The 17,995-nt window shown below is 44.5% G+C and overlaps 1 protein-coding gene across 2 annotated transcripts in view; it reads right to left on the bottom strand.

Annotated features, from left to right (window-relative positions):
- The window catches only part of LOC132399089 (Na(+)/H(+) exchange regulatory cofactor NHE-RF2), a 163,136-nt gene that overhangs the window by 30,063 nt on the left and 115,078 nt on the right, over positions 1-17,995 (bottom strand). The gene's annotated exons all lie outside the window — the stretch shown is intronic.

Below are 17,995 nucleotides of genomic sequence, written 5' to 3'. Positions count from 1 at the left end.
TTCCGTTTTCTGGAACAGGATCAGGAAAAGCTGCAGATAGTTGCAAGCTCCATCATGGCTAATAGCCTCCCCAGCATCAAGGGCACCTTCAAAAAGTTGATGCCCCTAAAAGGCAGTATCCATCATTAAGGACCCCCATCACCCAGGACATGCTGCCTTCTCCTTACCCCTATCAAGGAGGTGGTACAGGAGCCTGAGGATACACACTCAACATTTTAGGAACAGCTTCTTTCCCTCCACCATCAGATATCTGAATGGACAATGAACCCATGTACACTATCTCACTATTTTTGGCTCTAATTTAATTATGACTGATATGTGGGGGCATAATTAAAACGTGACTGAGGCGAGTTTTTTTTAAAACACAGAGAACGGCAGTTGCGTGGAACACCATGCCAGAAGAGGTAGTAGATGCAGAAACATTAGGGACATACCAGACAGTCTTAGGTAGGCACATGGATGATAGGAAAATGGAGAGCTCTGTGGGAGGGAAAGGTTAAATTGAGTAGGTAAAAGATCGGCACATTATCATGGGCTGAAGGGACTCTAGTGTGCTGTAGTGTTCTATGTTCTATCTCAGCAGAGAGGCAGCATTTGGAGGGAAAGGAGCGTAACATCTAAGATGAAGGGTTTCGGCACAAGATGCTGACCGCTCAACTTCCTCTGTAGATGTTGCTCAGGATTTCCAATGGTCACAGGTAGAGCAGTTGCCAGTCCAATCCGCGCTGCCTCCAGGAAGGAAGCTTTCTTTGGTGCATCGAAAAGAATTGGTGAGGGTCAAAGGGAACATGCCAAATTTCTTTAGCCTCCAGAAGATGTGGAGGGACTGATGAGCTTTTTTGGCCATGGTTAGATAAGTACAAGCCATTGGTGATGTTCACTACTACGAGCTTGAAGCTCTTAGCACTCTTGATCTCAGCATCGTTGATGTAAACAGTACTATGTGCACCAGCCCCTCCTCTTCCTGAAGCCAATGACCAGCTCTTTTGTTTTGCTGTGGAAAAGGTCGTTGCCATGACACCATGTCACCAAGCAACTCATCTCCTTCCTGTACTCCTACTCATTATTATTTGAGATATGGCCCACTACGTTAGCAAACATAATCATACTTTGTTTTAAATATGCATATTTTTGAATCACGGTTAGCTTTCACTGAATGAAACTGATGTAATTTGACATACATTCACAGAAAAGTAAATTGTAAAGGTGACTAGATGCCGTTAAACCTAGCACAGAGCACAATTAGATGTGATCATTGAAAAGCTAGAAACGGTATGGTAGTGTATTGGTTAGTATAACACCTTACAGTGCCAGTGACCCAGGATAGTTTCCTGTCAATGCACAGGAGTTTGTGACTGTGTGGGTTTCCTCCGGGTGCTCCGGTTTCCTCCCACAGTCCAAGGACGTACCAGTTAGTGGGTTAATTAGTCACATGGTTGTAGTTGGGTGGCATGGGCTCATTAAGCTAGAAGGGATTGTTACGATGTTCTATCTCTAACTAAAAAATTTTTTTAAAATTAAGATTCTACTTCAGAAATAATTCACTTAACCAGCCTGAGGATTTCTCATTTTAACACTCTGTTCTGAGAATACTTCCAAATATGAGCATGCCTTCCTGTTTATAAAATTCTTTTTTTAAATATTGTAATTTTTTAATTTAATGGTAGAATCTTCAGAAAGAATACACAGAGTAATGTATCTGTTAAACTAAAGTAAGGCAGCATCAACATTCTGCAGCAGAGGATGTGACCAAAATCACCAAACGCTACAGAGACAGGCTGGCAGGGAAGCGACCAGCCGGGTGACTACACTTCTAGGCCACGCAGAGCTTAGCTGTATAGCACCTTACGTAATCGCAGTAGATTAAAATAAACTACTTTCACAAATAATACCCAATCTAATTCCGATCTGGATCACGACAGCAATGTGTTCCAGTGGCATCATCTAAAAGATAGGTTTACTTTCACACCCCCCCCCCCCCCCACACACACACTAGTCTTCACTGAAGTTCAATTTACTCAAACATCACCCAGGACATGCCCTCTTCTCACTGCTATCATCAGGGACATACAGGAGCCTGAAGACTTCACACTCAACGTACAACACACATCCCCATCTGCCATCAGATTTCTTAACAGACATTATCTCTGAACACACAACATGTTGAACCTTGAAGTGGATGGGCCACAGCAGCAGAAGACCACACAGATACACTCAGTGGCCACTGTATTGGGTTTGTTCGTTCCTCATGTGTTGTGTCATATGACATTGGCAGTCACGGTCTTTCCATGACCGTGATAGTTCTTGGCAAACTCTTCTCCAGAAGTGGTTTGCCATTGCCTTCTCCTGGGCAGTGTCTTTACAAGACGGGTGACCCCAGCCATTAGTAATACTTTTCAGAGACTGTCTGCCTGGTGTCAGCGGACGCATAACCAGGACTCATGATATGCCCCAGCTGCCCGTATGACCATTTATGGCTTCATGTGACCCTGATCGGGGGGCTAAGCAGGTGCTACACCTTGCCCAAGAGTGACCTAAAGGCTAGCAGAGGGAAGAAGTGCCTTACACCTCCTTTGCTGGAGATGTATCTCCACCCCATCACCCTAATTAGGGATGGGAGGTATCTAATAAAGTGGCCCCTCTGTGTACAGCACTCTGTCATGTTCTTGTGCATTTATTCAACCTGCCTACATCCTCTTGTACACAGCCAAATCATTTTGCTTACACATTCTCCCCCTAACCACTGGTTTCCTCTGGTTCTCTCTCACAGTCCAAAGGTTTTCTGTTATTAGTTTAGGCAGGTTATGTTTGTATATTATTGTGACTTAGATGAAGATCAGACCACATTTTATGAGTAATTAATACAGAAAACCAGGTAACTGCAAAGGATTCACAAACTTTTTCTTGCAACTGTACCTCCTGTACCTAATAAAGTGGCCATTGAGTGTACATTCCTGGTCTTCTGCTGCTGTAGCCCAACCACTTCAAGGGTCGACATGTTGTGCATTCAGAGATGCTCTTCTGCACACCACTGTTGTAACATCTGGTTGTTTAAGTTACTGTCACCTTCCTGTCAGCTTGAACCAGTTTGGTCATTCTCCTTTGACCTCTCTCATTACAAGGTGCTTTCATGCGCAAAACTCACTGGAAGCTTTTACTGTGCACACCATTTTTTGCAAACTTCAGAGACTGTTGTGCGCAAAAATGCCAGGAGATCAACAGTTTCCGAGATACTCAAACCACTCTGTCTGGCACCAACGATCATTCCACAGTCAAAGTCACTTAGATCACATTTCTTCCCCATTCTGTTATTTGGTCTGAACAACAACTGAACCTCTTGACCAAGATCGCATGCTTTTATGCATTGAGCTGCTGCCACATGATTGGCTGATTAGATATTTGCAGTAACAAGGTGTACAGGTGTAGCTAATAATGTGGCCTCTAAGTCTATTCGAATGATAATAAACGATTCTGACTTTAATGTCCTGCAAACAAATAAAACAAAAAATTATCCCTTCTCCCCCTCTGAGGCTTAACTTTCCAACCCTTAACAGATACCATCTCCCTCCATCAGCTGGCCTCCGGTAACTAACTGACTGGTAGTCAAGAACCTTCTCCACGCCCATCTTCATTTCCTGGAGAATTGTGCAAGGTTGGAAACATTCAGTACTGGAAAGTTCAACTTACAATAAAAACAAAAAGACCTCGACAAAATTGCTATTGCGGTGCAAAGAGGCCATCCTTTCCCACAGGGCTGCTCTCTGGATGACGGACACCTAACAGACCGCAGATGCTGGAATCTGCAATTACTCACAGTCTGCTGGAAGGAACTTCCAACATCTAGTGTTTATACTGGAAGGACTCGGTGTGTCAGGCAGCATCTGTGGGGGAAAAATTCTTTGTCACCACAAAGGATTGTCAAGCCTGCTGAGAGGATCATTAAGGTCTCTCTTCCACCCATCACAGCACCCTTAGCATTGTCAATGATCCCTCCCATCCAGTCAACAATCCCTTTGACCCCAGTGTACATACTGTGGCATTAGGACAGGAACTCTTGAGATGGGAAACAACTTCTTCCTCCAAATCACGTGACTACCGAGCTCCCTGCCGCCACTCTGGTCTCATCACATACAAAGCGCCTGAAGTGTTATACCGCTTACTTTTTGTCTTTGGTTCCTCGATTTGCGTCGTAAATGATTCCTTGACCCCCCCTACTATCAGGCAGGATGTACTGTAGCATTAGAACAAAGACTGTAAGGATGCAAAACAGCTTCTTCTCCCAAGTCCTGAGACTATTGAGCTCCCTGCCACCACTCAGGTCTCATCATGTATGAATCCGCAAATGCACCTCATCATCGTTAATTTATTTGTGCTAATATTACTGTATGTGTTATGTGTGTGAGTTTTCTGTACTATGTTGTTCACCTTGGTTTGGAGGAACGTTGCTTCGTTTGGTGGTATACATATGTATGGTTGAATGTCAATAAAATGAACTGAACTTGAAAATGCTTTCCTACAATTCTAGACGAGATGAAGGGCCTCCACCAGAAAAGTCAACTGTCTGTTTTCCTTCATAGATGCTACTCCAGCAGTTTAATTTATGTTCCAATCTTTACCAATAATCAAAGGTAAATAAGCACAAGGAGACTGCCTTCTCTCAAAGAGCCCGGGCAGACAGAATGAACCAAATGGCCTCTCTCAGTGCTCCAGAATTTTAAAAAATGAGTTAGTGTAGGGTAGCAAAAGAAATAAGAGCATAAGATAAAGAAGCAGAATTAGGCCATTTGGCCGACCGAGTCTGCTCCACCATTTCATCATGGCTGATCAATTTCTCTCTCAGCCTCAATCTCCTGCCTTCTCTCCGCATCCCTTCATATCCTGGAAGGTGGTTGTGTAGGTTGAAGGTCTATCATCTCATCCTCAGTTTATCACTGCAGGAGTTCCTCAAGGAAGCGTCCTAGGACCAACCATCTTCAGCTGCTTCATCAATGGCCTTCCTTCCATCATAAGGTCCGAAGTGGGGATGTTTGCAGATGACTGCTCAATGTTCTGCACGATTCGTGACTCCTCAGATAATGAAGCAGTTCATACCCAAATGCAGCAGGACCTGGACAATATCCAGGCGGTTACAAGTGGCAAGTAACATTCGAGCCACACAAGTGCCAGGCAATGACCATCTCCAACAAGACAGGCTCTAACCATCATCCCTCGACATTCAGTGGCATCACCATCACTGAATCCCCTACTATGAACATCCTGCAGGTTACCATTGACAGGAAACTGAACTGGTCTAGCCATATAGACACCGTGGCTACCAGAGCTGGTCAAAGGCTTGAAATCCTGCAACGTGTAACTCACGTTCCCGACTCCCCAAAGCCTGACCACTATCTACAGGGTTCAGGTCAGGACTGTATTGGAATACTTGCCACTCTCCTGGATGAGTACAGCTCCATCAACACTCAAGAAGCTTGACACCATCCAGTACAAGGCAGCCCACTTGATTGGTACCCCTTCCACAAGCACCCAATCCCTCCACCATCGATGAGCAGTTGCAGCAGTGTGTACTCTCTACAAGATGCACTGCAACAACACACCAAAGCTCCTGAGGCAGCACCATCCACGACCACTACCATCTAGAAGGACGAGAACAGCAGATACCTGGGAACACCAGCACTTGGAAATCCCCCTCCAAGTCACTCACCATCCTGACTTGGAAACATATCGCCGTCCCTTTATTGCTGCTGGGTCAAAATCATGGCATTCCCTCCCTAACAGCACTCTGGGTGTACCTACACCTCAGGGACTGCAGCGGTTCATGAAGGCAGCTCATCACCACCCTCTCAAGGGCAACTAGGGATGGGCAATAAATGCTGGCTTAGCTGGCAATGCCCACATCCCGTAAATGAATTTTAAAAAATCAGGGATCTATCATCCTCTGCCTTAAATATATCCAATGACTTGAACTCCACAGTCACCTGTGGCAACAAATTCCATAGATTCACCACCCTCAAACTACTGAAATTCCCCCTCAACCCCATTTTAGATGGGTGTCTATCCATCCTGAGGCTGTGCCCTCTAGTCCTAGACCATAAGACCACAAGACACATAGCAGAATTAGGCCATTCTGTCAGTGGATAGATTTAAAGTGGAGACCATATGACAGGAGCAGAACTAGGCCATTCAGTCCATCAAGTCTGCTCCACCATTCCATCATGGCTGACCCCAGACCCCACTCAAGTCCATACAGCTGCCTTCTCGCCATATCCTTTGATGCCCTGACTGATCAGGAAACCATCAACTTCCACCTTAAACATACCCACAGACTTGGCCTCCACTGCAAACTGTGGCAGACATTCTACGGATATACTACTCTCCGGCTAAAACAAAAAATCCTCCTTACCTCTGTTCTAAAAGGTCAGCCCTCAATTCTGAGGATATGCCCTCTAGTTCTGGATACCCCCACCATAGGAAACATCCTCTCCACATCCACCTAACCTACTCCTTCTGACATTTTGGCAGGTTTCAATGAGATCCCTCCACAATCTTCTAAATTCCAGTGAGGACAGGCCCAAAGCTTCCAAACACTCCTCATATATTAATCCCTTAGACTCCCCCACCGTAGAATATATCTTCTCCACATCCCTCTATCAAGGCCATTCGATGGGTTTCAAGTGGATGGTTGATAGTTGGCATGGATTCAGTGGGCCAAAGGGCCCACCTCCAAACTGTCTCACTCCACCTTTTCTAACTGATGAAGTTAGTACAAAATAGAAATTTACTTAAAATTTTGGGAGTTGTATCTGTTTGTGTTTTTCCTCTTCCTAAAGAACTTAATTTGGTCTTCGACAGTGTACTATTCTGTGGCTGAAATATAAATCTGGGCTGCTTATTATTAGTGACAACTCTTTATTGAAACGGAGAGTGTGCCCAGGGCTATACTGTCATCGCTGCCCTCACTGTTTGATGATTCTGGACTGGAACCTTTGAGTATTTCTGACAGTGATTTATGGTACCATCCTACCCACACACAAAACATTGCTGAGTTAACTGGACTGACCCCAATTCCGTTCCCTTTCTTTCCTTTTTCTCAATAAAGTTGGCACTCAGTGCTGTTTTTTTTTGGTCGCAGGATGCATTATTTATTATTTTGATTTGCATTTGCGACGCTCAACAAAGCACAGAGTTTCACTTCAACTGGGAGGGTAGGCAAAAGAGCCAGGATGAAGTCTGAGCTCCCTCTACTCCCTCACCGTGTGAGGTCACCACGGATTGCGAGGGTTTGGAAAGGGCAAAGGAAAAAAAGGAAATATAGAGGGGAAAGATGTTGAGGCGTTGAAGGGGGCAGGGGGGAAAAGACAGGGAAATAGAGCAGGTGGGGGATGGGGGAAGAAGGGAAGGGGGTAGACTGGAGAGGAAGAAGATGGAGAAGATGGTGGGTTAGACGGGGGAGGGAAGACCGTGAAGGGGGGTGTGTGCACGAAGAAGACAGGGAAAATGAAGGTTCATTGCAAAATGACCTGTTTTTTTTAAAAAAAAACAGGGAGATTTTATTTTGTTTTCTGACAGCTGACCTAATCTCTTTCAGTCCTCTCTAACGGGTGAACGTGCTTCTCTTCACTCAATTCGTTACCAGAAACCCCTTTGTGTAAATAATGCCGATATTTCTAGCAGCAAGTTCCACTTGCACTGCACCCGTAACTCTGGCAGAACAGCCCACGGATTTGCACCGGAATCTCTAAGAATCCATCAGTCCTGAAGCACACCAGGCTAAGCAAAGACTTGATTTTAACATTCCTATGCTTTCAAACCTTCCGATGTGGCATTATAACCCTCATGTTCTCTGCACTCAGTCCATTGTCCATCTGTAAATGCAGTCACAGAGTCAGAGATATACAACATAGAAACAGCTCTTTCAGTCCAAATATTCTTTTTTTACTTTTCTTTTTTTTATTGTAACCAATGGTATTTATTTTTAGCTCTCGATCCTCCAAGAGGACCACAAACTTGTTGTGGTTTGGAGGCTTGCGTGCCTCAATGAACTGGAGAGCAATGTTGGTTGGAGTCAGGGCCAATGTTCCCTCTAATTTGTAATGACCCATGTGTGCAAAAATCTTGTGTTGTGCAGTTTTTTGCCCAGTGGCAACAATATGTGTGCGCTGAATAATTTCTTCAGTAAAAACAGGATAAATAAGCCCGTTCTAAAATCTGCGGAAAATCATTGCAAACTCCATGTTATCAACACCATCTGCAACTGAAACCGGAAAAGGAAATGTAATTGTGTACAATCATCAAATATACTTAACATGCCAACACAGATAGAAGGTGACAACCTTTTCTGTGCAGTTTAAATTCCTTCGTGCACTAGCAGCAAAAGATGCGTGTGTGTGTGTGTGTGTGTGTGTGTGTGTGTGTGTGTGTGTGTGTGTGTGTGTGTGTGCGTGTGTGTGTGCGTGTGTGTGTGTGTGTGCGTGTGTGTGTGCGTGTGTGTGGGCGTGTGTGCGTGTGTGTGCGCGCCTACCTTAAGGGGAACAATGGTCAGGGCTTTATGCTATGGTTCTTGGTAGTGTCACCCACGCCAAACAACTGAAAGGGTAGAGGACAGACTGAGTCGTCCACCAGTCCTCCAGGTTTGGGGTTCAGCTCAGGGCTGATAACCCTGATTAGTAAAACAAAATTGTTACGGAAACAGCAATTGTCATGTCTACATCCGCGTGTGACAGTATTCCTGAGTCTCCACTTGGGACTTGCATGACTGACGTATGTCCGAGAAGAAGCTACTGACATGAGGAAGGAAGCCATGGAACACCATCAGAAACTGAGGATCTTCACAGCTGTCCGGAACACCAGCAGCGTAACAGGCAAACAAAAACTTTTTAAAAAGTACCTCGTCTGTAGGGTAATGTAATGGGTGACAGATGACACATACTGTTCATAATAGAAACTGTTCTACATAATTCATAAATACTGTCATTGAATTGTTGTGCTCACTTTAAGAGACGGCAACTGACGTAATGACGACAGTGTAAGGTGACTGCTTTTGGTTTGTTCGTAATGGAAGTAAAGGGCTGCACCTTTGTTAAGCACATAAAATGCCTCTTGCATATTTTATTTAAAAAACACAAAACAATTGGAGAGGGTGTAGAAGAGGTTCACTAGGATGTTGCCTGGATTTGACAGTATCAACCATAAGAGTTTGAATAAACTTTTATTCTCCTTCTCAATGCCACTCTTCCCCTCAGCTATCGGGTTTCTGAATAGTTCATGAGTGCCTCCTCACAATTTCTCTTTTGTACAATCTTTTGCTACTTATAATTTCTTGCACTGTATTGCAGCCACAACAAATTTCAAAAAGGCGATTCCTCAAGAAGGAAGCATCTATCATTAAGGACCTCCATCACCCAGGACTTGGCCTGTTTTCCTTCCTACCTACCATCAGGGAGGAGACACACACACTCACACACACACACTCTCTCGCACTTTCTCATTGTAATTTATTTATTTTTATGAAAAAATCAGTTGATGCTTCTGGCCAAGACCATTCTTCAGGTCTGAAAAGGAAGGGGGAGTTTGCCAGCATAAAGAGTTGGGGAAAGGAGAAGGAGACTAGATGCAAGGTGATAGGTGAAGCCAGGTGGGTAGGAAAGATAAAGGACGAGAGAGGAAGGAATCTGATAGTAAAGGAGCCAGTGATATTAAAGCTGATTCTGGATCTGACATACAGTATGTCAGTGATAATAAATCTGACTGAGTTTCACATATCTGACCATTGAGCTTCAGTTAAGCCAGCGTACATCAGCTTGCATTCTGCTCCGGGCTGCAGAGGGAACAAATAAAGGACAAACGAGAAAATCTGCAGATGCTGGAATAAAGTACAAAGAATTTTCAGAATAAACAATAGACAGATGAAGACCATTCAGATCTGTTGTGTAACGCACACAAAATGCTGGTGGAATGCATCAGGCCAGGCAGCATCTACAGGAAGAACAGTCGACGTTTCAGGCCTTCTCGGCCCAAAACGTCGACTGTACTTCTCCCTATAGATGCTGCTTAGCCTGCTGATTTCCACCAGCATTTTGTGTGTGTTGCTTGAATTTCCAGCATCAGCAGGTTTCCTTGTGTTTGCAGATCTGTTTATTTACAGGCTGTTAAGACCAGCATTTACTACCTGCCCTTAACAGTTCTCATGGAAGTGCAGCAGTTAGCTTAACACTTCACAGTGCCAGCTATAAGACTGGAGTGTGCAGTTCATGCCACTGTCCGTGAGGAGTTTGCATGTTCTCCCCGTGACCGTGCGGGGTTTCTCCACGGTTCCCCTTTCCTCCCACTTCCCAAAGGCATACAGGTTAGGGTTAGTGAGTTGAGGGCGTGCTCTGTTGGGTGCCTGAAGCCTCTAGAACAATCCTCACTGATTTGATTTGATGCATTTCACTGTTACGTTTCGACATACATGTGACAAATAAATCTCACCTTCTAAAGTAACTAACATTCTGAGCTATTTCAGTAGACAGATTTGATCTGATACCACCTCTTCTCCTCATCTCGTTACACTGGTCTACTCTTTCAGTCTAGACGACAAGTCTCAATCCAAAACCTATCCATGCCTCCTCTACAGATGCTAACTGACCCACGAAATTCTGCCTGCAGTTCGCTTATTCTTGCTCCAGATTCCAGCATCCAGCAGGTCATGGGGGAAAGGCAGGACTGGGGTCTGGAGAGAAAATGAATCAGCTACGATTGAATGGCAGAGCAGACTCGATGGACTGAATGGCTTAATTCTGCTCCTATCTCTTATGATCTTCAGATCAACCATGAATGGTGGAACATTTCTGGATGAATGGCGGAACATTTCTGGATGAATGGTGGAACAGGCCAAAAGGGCTACATCACCTCCTGCTCTTATTTCTTAACGTTCTTACAGCCGCAGTAGTGCAGTGGTCAACATGACACCACTGTAGCTCAGGGTATCCTAGAGTTCAGAGTTCAATTCCGGCGTCATTCTCTAAGGAGTCTGTGTATGTCCTCCCTCTCCAGGTCTTCCAGTTTCTTCCCACAGTCCGAAAACATACCAGATTGGTCAACTGGTCATAGCAAATTGTCCCGCGATTAGGCGAGGGTTAACCGGGTTTGTTGGTGGTTGCTGGGGCGGCGAGGTTCGAAGGGCCAGAAGTGCCTACTCCGCACTGTATCGCTAAATAAACCACTTGCACCAATTTTAAAGGTCTTGCTGCGCACAGAAATGCGCTGCATTTCTCACCAGGATGCGAATGGGATCAGACTACCAACCAGCTGCAAACAACTCCCGTTCCAGCCAATGACAATGCGGCCAAAAGTTTCCACCACAAAGCAAAATGATAGAGTCAACATTCTGAGAGTATTGTGGGGAACAGTGGGAGCTTTCAAAACAAACCAAAGATCAGTTTTGAAGTTAGTTTTATAGCAGTGCAGACACGGCATTACTAAAGGGTAGGAGAGGCCTGAAGGAAAGAGCACGATCAGAATTATCATTGACGTATGTCATGAAATTTTCTGTTTTGTGCAGGCAGTACAGTACAAGATCTATAAAAAAAAATGCTATTAAGTTTCATTAACCATCAGGTTTTTGAACCAAAGGGGACAACTTCATTTGCTCCATCATTGAAATGTTCCCACAGCCTACAGACTCACTTTCAAGGACTCTTCATCTCAAGTTCTTGATATTTCTTGATTATTTATTTATCATCATTATTATTTCTTCTTTTGTATTTGCACAGTCTGTTTCGTTCTGCACTCTGGTTGGGTAGTGTGGCACTGATTCTGTTATGGTTATTATTCTATAGATTTATTGAGTATGGCCACAAGACAATGAATCTCAGCGTTGTAATACAGTGACATGTATGTACTTCGATAATAAATTTACTTTGAACTTTCAGCCTAAAAATAAAATAGATAGAGCAAAGGAAGATTAGTGAGACAGGGTTCATGAACCATTTAGAAATATGGTGGTGGAGGGGGAAAAGCTGTTACTAAACATGTGCATCCTTAGTCTCCTGTACTTCCTCTCTGGTAAAGTTGTATGAATCCCATTTCGAAGCAATTAGCTTAGAGAGAGAAAGAGGCTAATGAAAGATCCCAGAAACTGTTATTACCACCCGGTTCAGGAACAGTTATTATCCTACAACCATCAGTCCCCTGAACCAGTGTGGATAGCTATTTTTACTGTGCCCATGGTCTGTTTTTTTTAAATCAATTATGCTGTTGTTTGCACTGTTGTAACTACATGTTGTAACTATGTGGTTTTGTGCAGGTCTTATAGCTTTAGTTTTTGGTTTGTTGGGTGCCAGAGTTGGTCCCCTGACTTGGTGTGTCTGGTGGGATTGGAGCTCCTTTCCGGGGAACGCGCTAAGACGGTAGCGTGATATTAATACGCAGCAGCCTCTCCGGACTCTGGATTGGGGATTGCCAAACGTTATGTGGATTTTCTGGTGTAGTTTGTTTTGTCATGTGCTTTTGTGATATCATTCTGGAGGAACGTTGTCACATTTTTTAACTGTACTGCATTTGTGGTTTCTAAATGACAATAAACCGAAACTAAACTGAACTGAACTTTACTCAACTCTGAACTGACTGCACACACTACAGACTCACTTTCAAGGACTTTACAACTCACGTCTTCAGTATTATCTATGCTTTTAATATTTGCCCAGTTTGTCATCTCTTGCACATTGATTGGCAGTCTTTATTTAGATATTATTTCTCATACATTCTATTGTATTGCTTTATTTTTCTGTAAATGACCGTAAGAAAATGAACCTCAGCATAGTATATGGCGACAGACACTCAGTGGCCACTTTATTAGGTATACCTGTACACGTGTTCATTAACGCAAATAACCAACAGCTCACTGGAGGAGGCCGCTCCACAAACATCCCATCCTCAGTGATAGCGGAGCCTAGCACAACTGTGCAAAAGGTAAAGCTGAGGCATTTGCAACAATCTTCAGCCAGAAGTGCCCTGGCATCCCAGATATCAGTACACAGCAAATCCAATTCACTCCATCTGATATCAAGAAACAGCTGAAAGGACTAGGTACTGCAAAGGCTATGGGCCCAGAAAAAAATCCTGGCAACAGTCCTGAAGACTTGTGCTCCAGAACTCATTGTGCCACTAGCCAAGCTGTTCCAGTACAGCTACACCACCGGCGTCTACCTGGCAATGTGGAAAATTGCCCAGGTATGTCCCGTACGTAGGAAAGAGGACGTCCGAAACAGGACAAGTCCAAACCAGCCAATTATCACCCTATCAGCCTACTCTCAAACATCAGCAAATTAATGGAAGGGGCCATCAACAGCACTACCACGCAGCACCTACTCAGCAATGACCTGCCTACGGATGCCCAGTTTGGGTTCTGTCAAGGCCACTCAGCTCCTGAATTCATCACCTCCTTGGACTAAACATGGACCAAAGAGCTAAATACCAGAGGTGAGGTGAGAGTGAAAGCCCTCGAGATCAAGGCAGCATTTAACCGAGTATGGCATCCAGGTGCCCTAGCTAAAATATAGTCAATGGGAAGTAGGGGGAACTCCCACCTGACACAAAGGAGGTCGGTGATGGTGCTTGGAGGCTAATCATCTCATCTTCAGTACATCATAGCTGGAGTTCCTCAAGGAAGTGTCCTGGGACCAACCATCTTCAGCTGCTTCATCAATGACCTTCCTTCTGTCATAAGGTCAGAAGTGGGGATGTTCACAGATGATTGCACAATGATCTGCACCATTCGTGACTCCTCAGATAGTGAAGCAGTTCATACCCAAATGCAGCAGGCCCTGGACAACATCCAGGCTCTAACCATCGTCCCTCGACATTCAGTGGCCTCTCCATCACTACTATCAACATCCTGGGGGTTACCATTTACAGGAAACTGAACTGGTCTAGCCATATAAACACTGTGGCTACCACAGCAGGTCAAAGGCTAGGAATCCTGTGGCGTGTAACTCACCTCCTAACTCCCCAAAGCCAGTCCACCATCTACAAAGCTCAGGTCAGGAGTGTAATGGAATACTCGCCACTCTCCTGGATGAGTGCAACTCCATCAACACTCAAGAAGCTCGACTCCATCTAGTACAAGGCAGCCCACTTGATTGGTACCCCTTCCACAAGCATCCAATCTCTCCACCATCGACAAACAGTTGCCGCAATGTGTACTATCTACAAGATGCACTGCAACAACACACCAACGTTCCTGAGGCAGCACCTTCCAGACCCACGACCACTACCATCTAGAAGGACGAGAACAGCTGATACCTGGGAACACCAGCACTTGGAAATCCCCCTCCAAGTCACTCACCATCCGGACTTGGAAACATATCACCGTTCCTTCATTGTCGCTGGGTCAAAATCATGGAATTCCCTCCCTAACGGCACTGTGGGTGTAGTTACACCTCAGGGACTGCAGCGGTTCAAGAAAGCAGCTCATCGCCACCTTCTCAAGGGCAACTACGAATGGGCAATAAATGCTTGTTTGGCTGACGATATCTACATCCTGTAAATGAGTTTTAAAAAATCAACCAATATGTGGCAGCAACTTAGTGCATAAAAGCACTTGGTCAAGAGGTTCAGTTGTTGTTCAGATCAAACATCAGAATGGGAAAGAAGTGTGATCTAAGTGACTTTGACCGTGGAATGTTGGGGCCAGGTAGGGTGGTTTAAGTATCTCAGAAATTGCTGATCTTCCGCAATTTTAACACACAACAGTCTCTAGGATTTACAGAGGATGGTGCGATAAACAAAAAAAAAAATTCAGTGATTGGCAGTTCGACGGACAAAAATGCCTTGTTAATGAGAGAGGTCAGGGGAGAATGGCCAAACTGGTTCAAGCTGACAGGAAGGCGACAATAACTCAGATAACCACGCTTAACAACAGCGGTGTGCAGAAGAACACACAACACGTTGATCATTGAAGTAGACGGGCAGCAGCAGCAGCAGAGGACCTCGCACATCCACTCCATGGCCACTCCATCACGTACCGGAGGCGACTAAAGAACATGAATCAAAATCAATTTTAATATCACTGGCCTATGTTGTGATATTTGTTGTCTTACGGCAGCAGTACATTGCAAAACTGTAAATTATAGTTGGTATATATATTTAAAAAGTTAGCTTAAATAAGTAGTGCAAAGAGAAAAGAAAAGTGAGGTAGTGTTCATGGGTCCAATGTCCATTCAGATATGTGATGGCAGAGGGGAAGAAGTGTGAATCAGTGAGCGTGTGCCTTCATGCTCCTGCACCTCCTATCTGATGGTAGCAATGAGAAGAGGACACGTCCTGGGTGATGGGGGTCCTTAATGATGGATGCCACCTTTTGGAATGCCTTTATGGAAAGATATGTACTTTGATAATAAAGTGACTTTGATTTTGCCTTGTCTTTGACTCGAAAGAAACAACAATGAAGTAATAGCCACAGTAACAGGTTCAGCAACTATTTCTTTGACTAGAGATTGCTCCCTTCACCAACCCAGTCAAAAAAACAGATGTACATATCTTGCGTATCATTGACTGGTCTAATGAATTACTGACAGAGCAAGTTAAAGCTACTTACATGAATTACCACAGTAACATTCGTCCAGCAAGCTTGTCGGTCTAGCTTGTTGTATTATTTGCTTTTGGGGAATGGAGGGAAGTTAAGCCTCCTGAACTCGCTAGAGTTTCGAGAATGCACTACCAGATTCAACTCAAACTGCAGTTCGCTGATGATACCACAGTGGGTGGCCTCGTCAGCAGCAAAGAGTCGTCTTACAGAGAGAAGGTAGAGAGACTTGCCAAATGGCGTGAGAACAACAACCTGAGTCTCAACGTGGACAAAACAGATGATCATGGACTTCAGGAAGACAAAAGCTGATCACCCTCCATTGCACATCAATGGCTTTGCCATGGAAAGAGTGAAGAGCGCAAAGTTCCTTGGCGTGCACATAACAGATAATCTAACCGGGACCCGCAATACCTCTTCACTAGGCAAAAAGGCATAGCAGCGTCTACACGTTCTAAGAAGATTGAGGTGCACAAGGCTCCCTGTCCCCATTCTAACAACTTTCTACTGGAGCACCGTCGAGAGAGACCTGTCTGGCTGCATCGTTGTGTGGGACAGAAGCCGCAAGGCATTTGACTGTAAGAACCTACAGACGATAGTTAAAAGCACCGAGAGGATCACTGGGGTCTCTCTCCCCACTATTTGCGACATTTACCAGGAGCGTTGCAGACAAAGAGGATCCCTACCACCCCTCCCACAATCACAGATCCACTACCATCAGGACGGAGGTACTGAGCCATCAGGATTATGACTGCCAGAATGGGTAGCAGTTTCTTCTCTCAGGCTGTGGGACTGACGAATACCCTGCCGCCACCAAGGTCTCGTTACTAGAGCAGTGAGCTGTTTACTCTTAATCTGTGCTGCATGCATTTTGAACGATATTGTATTAACTTTTTGATGGTAATATTTTGGTTTATGTTCTGTGTGCGATACACGTTGCGTGGGTGCACAACGGTCCCGAGGAACGTTGTTCCGTTTGGTTTGTGTATGTGCAGTCAGATAACAATAAACCTTAACTTCAATGCCGGGTAGAGGGGTGATCTAATTGAAACCTATCAAATACCGAATGACCCAGATAGAGGGATATGGAGAGCATGTTTCCTGTAGCGGGGCAGCCTAGGAGCAGAGGGCACATCCTCAGAATAGAAGGATATCCCTTTAGAATAGAGATGGGGAGCAATTTCTTTAGCCATTAGTTGGTGAATCTGTGGAGGCCAAGTGATTGGGTATACTTAAAGCAGAGTTTAACAGATCAGTCAGGGTGTCAAAGATTACAGGGAGAAGGCAGTAGAATGGGGTTTAGAGGGATATTAAATCAGAACATTCATAGGGCCGAATGGCCTAATTCTGCTCCTGTGTCTTCTGGTCTCAACAACAGACAAGTCGCTTTATTCACACTGTGCACAATTACTGTGCAGTTTTCATACAAATCAGCCAAGCCTCTGACTGAAATTGCTGCAATTGAAACCGCTTTTCAAATACTGGATTTGCATAATTTCCTATTATCGCAATCAGTTAGGCAGAAGTGCTCGTTCTGCCAGACACCAGGTCCTTAGTAACAGAGAGAGCAAGTTCAGGAGAGGACAATGAAGCTCTCATGATTTTAGTTCTGTTTTGGTTCTTAAATATCGCTTAGTAATGTAAAAAAGACAAACTTTGTGCCATAAAGCCGCAGGACTACAATACATTAAAAATTCCCGCCACTGCTTGTAAGGAGTTTGTACGTTCTCTCCGTGACCGCGTGGGTTTCCTCCGGATGTTCCAGTTTCCTCCCACCATCCAAGAACATACCAGCTGGTAGGTTAATTGGTCATTGCAAATTGTCCCGTAATTAGGCTAGGGTTAAATTGGGGGGGGGGGGGTTGCTAGGCAACGTGGCTCGAATGGCTTGAAGGGCCTATTCCGCACTGTATCTCAATAAATATATATAAAAATGTACGCATGTACTTGTGCATATGAGAATAAACTCAACTTCAAGCAAAGATACAGAAGGTTTCAGAAGGAATTCCAGAGCTCAGGAAAGTTAGGGTTAATGCCAGGGCCATTATTGAAGGAGAGTAGGACGTGGGAGATGCTCGAATGACCAGAGCTGCAGTAACGCTGGATTGCAGAAGATTTTGGTGGCAAACACCACTCTGATGACAAAATGACTGCAGCCTTCAGCAGCTCCTTAAGCTGCCTTCAAAGCAGGGTCATCCTGACCAGAGTCAAGCTTAACATGTACTTCTACTCAACTATGAATATTAAGGAGGCAATAATTTCTATCTTTCCATAGCTAGTTCTGCCAAGCATTTCCCGCTGTATCTCAATCAGGGGAAGGGCAGACTGGAAAACTGACTTTGTAATATGCAACATGCAAAAAATCAATTACTATCCTGCATTCCATAGCTTACAGTTCACTTATATTTTTAAGACTATTTAAATCTACTTAAC

Source organism: Hypanus sabinus, chromosome 9 (genome assembly GCF_030144855.1).
Source record: "Hypanus sabinus isolate sHypSab1 chromosome 9, sHypSab1.hap1, whole genome shotgun sequence".
NCBI lineage: Eukaryota > Metazoa > Chordata > Chondrichthyes > Myliobatiformes > Dasyatidae > Hypanus > Hypanus sabinus.
The sequence above is the reverse complement of the archived record's forward strand: the minus strand, read 5'-3'. Positions and strand labels throughout refer to the sequence as shown.